The 5,509-nt window shown below is 46.7% G+C and overlaps 1 long non-coding RNA gene across 1 annotated transcript; it reads right to left on the minus strand.

Annotated features, from left to right (window-relative positions):
• Positions 1–2,097: 2,097 nt before the first annotated feature.
• On the minus strand, positions 2,098–5,294 carry LOC128314409 (uncharacterized). Its single transcript, XR_008296023.1, has 3 exons — positions 5,118–5,294; positions 3,987–4,132; positions 2,098–2,465 (listed from the first exon to the last, which is right to left on the minus strand). It is a non-coding gene; the product is annotated as an uncharacterized LOC128314409 (long non-coding RNA).
• Positions 5,295–5,509: the final 215 nt, after the last annotated feature.

A 5,509-nucleotide genomic window follows, 5' to 3' on the forward strand; every position in this document is an offset into this window, starting at 1 on the left:
GTACCTTCCACCACAATCGAATGAACATACTCTTCTTGCATAGAACACGTGTGGCTTATCCCCTGCTTTCCGGGGAATGTGCAATTAACTAAGAGAGAATTTGGTTTTGAAAGAAAGCAGTTATTATGCGGTATCTGATGGGTAGCAGGAATGATCCAGGAGAGAAAGAATGGATGAGTCAAAGGAGAGAGGGGAGATTTGTAGAGGCCACCCTCAAGCATCAGGAAGGAATGGGGTACACAGGAGAAGAGGGAGTAGCCTCACAGATGAACAAGGGCAGCATGGCCATGCACAGATGGGAAGGATGGTCCCAGACAGATCCTAAGGTACGTGGGCAGATGTTGGGATAGGAGCACACGGATGGCTTCTGTTTTCTCAGTGAGATAAGTAGTCGATGGGGTACCTGGATGGCTCTGTCATTTAACGTATGACTCTTGATTTCAGCTCAGGTCATGGTCTCGCGGTTCATGAGTTTGAGCCCTGTATCAGGTTCTGCACTGAGAGTGTGGAGCTTACTTGGGATTCTCTCTCTCACTCTCTCTCTGCCCCTGCCCCCTCACTCTCTATCTCTGTCTCTCAAAATAAATAAATAAACATTAAGAAAAAGAAGCTGAGAGAGAGGAAAAGGAGGTGGTGCGGAGGTCTGGAGAGAGAGAAGGAATGAAATATAGGATGACATCAACTATGAAAACACACACCCATTTTTATGTGGCTATGTCTGTCTGTCTGTCTAACTGTCTTTCTGTATACTAACCCCCTCTCCCTCTATCAGCCTGGACAGAAATACATCAGCCTGGATGTAATGTGAGTTACATCTCAACAGAGGGTTTACAGGAGGCTCCTGTTTTCTTCTTTGTATATTGTTTATATTTTCCAAAATGTGTCCAGTGAGTGAATTAATTTCATAATTAAAATAGAATTTTTCATAGCAAAAACAAAATGAATTACAGGCCGGTATCTGGAGTTAGACAAAATGGTCACTTTAGATAACAGGTTAAGAGAGTCTCAAACCAGAGTCAGCCTTGAAAAGAAAAGGCAGATTCTGACCCAAATAGGAATAGAAGGGTTTGCCTCTTCCATGAGGAAGGAACAAAATAGCTACAAACTCTCCCTTTCTCCCCTCCCTCCACACCTTCACCACACACACACACACACACACACACACACACACACACACACACACGCATATCAAGAGCTGCAGGGCCAAGGAGAGTACTGGGCTGTGAAGCTCTGTTCTCCCCACTGTCTGGGACCCTGTGTTCATGAAAATCTCATGTCTCTGGCTCTCTAACACCAGCCCACATCTTATAGTCTGTCCATTTTTTCTTTAAAGTTTATTTATTTTGAGAAAGAGAGGGCAAGGGAGGTGCAGAAACAGAAAGAGAGAGAGAGAATCCCAAGCAGACTCCACACCAGCAGTGCAGAGCTTGATGCGGGGCTTGAACTCATGAACCATGAGATCCTAACCTGAGCCAAACCAAGAGTCAGTTGCTTAACTGACTGAGCCACCCAGGTGCCCCTCATAGTTTGTCCATTTGACACCATAAAAACCCTGAAGTTGTCTACAAGTATGGTCTCTGTGCTGTGTGCCTCTCAGGAGGGCAAGGGGTCACAAAATCCAGAAAAGTATGGCTTTTGAAAGAAAGATGACAGCGTATAGTTGCAATAAGGCTGAGCTGGCTGAGCAGAGAGGAAATAAACACCAAACGTGAATCTCAAATTTTGTCCACGGCTTCTGAGAGAGGACAGTCCTGGGCTGTCATCATCTGTCCCCCCCATGTACGTGGCAGTAAGTCACGGAGACACACGACAGAAGGCTCCTCTCTCCAAGCCGGGCCAGTGTTCCGAGCCCTGATTGCCTTACAGACCAAAAAGAGTGAGTTTTAAAAGCACAGGCAATGAAAGAAAGAAAGAAATTGGACTACAGCAAACTTTAAAACTTCTGTGCAGCCACAGACACAATCAACAGAGTAAAAAGGCTTTCTACAGGATGCGAGAGAACATTTGCAAATCCTCTATCTGATAAAGGGTTAATACCCAGAATATCTCAAGAATTTCTACAATCCAATCATAACGGAAAAAAACAAATAACCCCATGAAAAGTGAGCAAAGGACTTGAATACGCACTTCTCGAAAGGAGAGACATACGAAAGGCCAATAAGCACTCGAAGAGATGCTAATCATTAGGGACCTGCAAATCAAAACTGAGAAGGGGAAACATTCAGACTAAACAGCTAGAGGAACGACGTGGACAGGCCCCTGCAGCTGTGACGTGGCTTTCCCAGGAAGAGCAAGGCATCCGTGTCACTGGGGCGTCCGAAGCACAGTATTAGACCAACACCTTTCTCAGGGGGAAAGGTGGAGATGATGTACAGGTTCTCACAGGATGCTCTTGGGCGACTCGGAGCCGCCCCAGGATTTTCACACCGACAAGCTCCTTACTTGCATCCAAAACTCAAGCGTACCTGGAAGCAAAAGGAGAGACCAACTCAGGTTGGCTCCGTGGAAAAGGCTCCCTGCCCACCCTGTGCGAGTTCCACGGCCACGCACCTGGAGCCCTGGCAATGCAGGCAGGCGTTGCTGCCCTCCTGCACTTTGGGGCACCTGGCACCACAAAACACATTTCTAAATTTTTTCTTTTAATGTTTATTTATTTTTGAGACAGAGGGAGACAGAGCGTGAGCGGAGGAGGGGCAGAGAGAGAGGGAGACACAGAATCCGAAACAGGCTCCAGGCTCTGAGCCGTCAGCACAGGGCCACACGCGGGGCTCGGACGCACAACCGTGAGATCATGACCTGAGCCGAAGTCGGACGCTCAACCGACCGAGCCACCCAGGCGCCCCACGCAACACGTTTCTAAAGGACCAGTTCGGGAGCCCAGAGAGGGAGAGGGCCTTGTTCAAGGCCTCCCAGCAGGTCAGAGGCCGAGCCTCACGCAGGTCTTTGACTCCGCACTGTGTCCGCTCACCGCCCCCAGCCGGTGCCTGATACCAAGCCTGAAGGCCACCAGCTTTTTCGACAAGTGGCACCAAAATCTGAGCAAGTCCATCTTATCTAATGGAAGTCGCTCTCCCCACTTTGACCCTCTTTCCCCGTCTGCGTCTGGCCCCATGCCTACGTTTCTATTACCAACACTCAGGCTTCCTGCCCCGCCGGAGGCTCCCCACCCCGTGACTGTTTGAGGCGTCCTCCTCTCCGGATGAGCTGGCAGCCATCGCGACTGCCGGCCTCCTCCTCTGAACTACGCTCTTTCCCACCACGGCCATTGACCGCCACAGAGCGAGTCTCCAAATCTTCTCCCATCAAGCGGGATGGTACCTGTTCTTTTCCGCTGGGGTAGTCTAAACAGGCATCTTAAGAAAAAGACACTGATTGCCAAGACAGTCGGAGATAAGGGAAGATCATCTGTCTGCCCAAATGGCTCGGGCCGGGCCTGAGGTGCAGCGCGGTCAGTGATTTTAGCACAGACCCTGCTCGACATTAGGCTCTTACAAACTCTAGATAAGGCGCTCTTTTTTATAAGGCTTGGAGGAGTAGAAGGGAGACGGGGAGTTGCATGATAGTTGCCACTGTAGATAAGGAGAATATATATTTTGTTTAACCAAACCTGTCCTTTGGCTGGAAACTCCACTGAAATAGCATCCATCAAATCCTTTTCTGATTTACACAAATACCTGATTCCCCCGATAAGGAAAAGTGTAAGTCAACACTGCTCTGTTGTAATTGGGTGTTACCTGCCCAGATACCGGACTTTTTATCTACAGATCCTTTTGCAGGCTCCCTTCAGCTTTATCTGCCTCGTAGGTGTGACCAAATTGCTGTGTGTGTGTGTGTGTGTGTGTGTGTGTGTGTGTGTGTGTGTGTTCCAAGGGTCCATTCATGAATATGTCCCAAAGAAATGGCACAGAAAAACAGTGACTTGGAATCTAAAGAGGAGAAAAAAAGGGAGACGACAGGAGAATGATGGATCCATTTAATAATCGTACCTAAGCCGCCTCGAATTGTCTGCTCTTCGGAGATCTCGTCTGCTATCCATCACCCATAACACGGGGAAGCCGAATCCTGGGGCTGCCCTGATAAGAGGCCAATGCTGTGGTAAATCATCCCACACCTCTGGACTCAGTTTCTCCATCTAAGAAAGGGAAAATTATATCTACCACCATGTATCTATCATGAGGATAAATGAGCTGCCTTACACCGAGTGATCTTAAAACAGAGAGGCTGGTGGATTAAATAAAGATTTACAAAGAATTATGTCCAGATGATCATTATTGATGATGTGCTTCATGAAGGTAATAGATGAGACCTGGAAGGGACCCCAGAGAAAACCTGCTTCCGGTACCTCTATTTCCAGATGAAAAAAAAAAAACAAAGAAAAAAAAAAACAGGGAACCATCCCCCATGCACCACCCCCCTCCACACACACACACACACACACACACACACACACACACACACACCTTCCTCAGCTGGCTGGTCAGGTCAGTACCTGGGGAAGACAGGTTGGTGATGCAAATCACTGGTAACTCAAAGTCCACCCTTCTAGCCCTGAAAAGTGACACAGTAGCAATGCAGAGAAACAGCTGTGACAAAATTTTGAGCAATGTAGCAGAATACAAAGTAGCACACTGTGTACTACAGTATACATATCTCAAAATGAATGAAAATAATTGGGAGTGAGTTTTAGTTTAGAATTTGGTCTCTAATTTCACCGCTTTGTTACTGGTCTATTATTACATTCTTTGTAAAAGAATTTTTTTTTTGCATGCAATACAAAAATGGATAAAGTATAAAAAGTAAAAGTGCCCACACCACCCTCACTCCTCAATCTCTTAATCCCATTCTCCCAGGGTAACTCCTTTATATTTGCAGCGTCTTTCCAGATCTTTCTCAGATACAAACCTGAACCACAATGTTTCTATTTATGTGTGTGTGTGTGTGTGTGTGTGTTTTTAATGAAAATGGTGTGAGGTGGTGACTCTCAGGTGTCACCCTACTCAACAACAGAACGAATCGCCCTGTGACTATAAGCCATCAAAGGGGGGGAGGGTACACTCTCCACCAAAGGACTAGGAAAAGGTGACTAGTGGAACAGGATGAGAAAAGAGTTCATTCACCTTCTTAAGAGGAGACTTTACTCCCAGAAAAACACGAACTCAGCACGGTTCCTCCTGGTCCAGCTTCTTCCCCTTCAGCCCGAAAGCACCAAGTGCATTAGTCTGTGGACTCAGTCCCCACCAGCTTAGTCACAGGCCAGCTTGATGGAGGTGAGGCTCTGAGACATCAGGGAATCAGTGTGCGTGAGTGATTTGGGAAAAACAAATCATAAAAGAGGAATTATGGGAATAGCAGGTGGAGCAGGCAGGCATTATGTCCAACATATTTTGTTATGTACATGCGTAATATTCCTGGAAAATTCACCATCTTTCATGACCTAATTCAAATGCAACTTTCATTAAATATTCATTTATTCTTAACTCTGGGTTGTCATAATGTACTAATCCAAATT

Source organism: Acinonyx jubatus, chromosome B1 (assembly GCF_027475565.1).
Source record: "Acinonyx jubatus isolate Ajub_Pintada_27869175 chromosome B1, VMU_Ajub_asm_v1.0, whole genome shotgun sequence".
Taxonomy (NCBI): Eukaryota; Metazoa; Chordata; class Mammalia; order Carnivora; family Felidae; genus Acinonyx; species Acinonyx jubatus.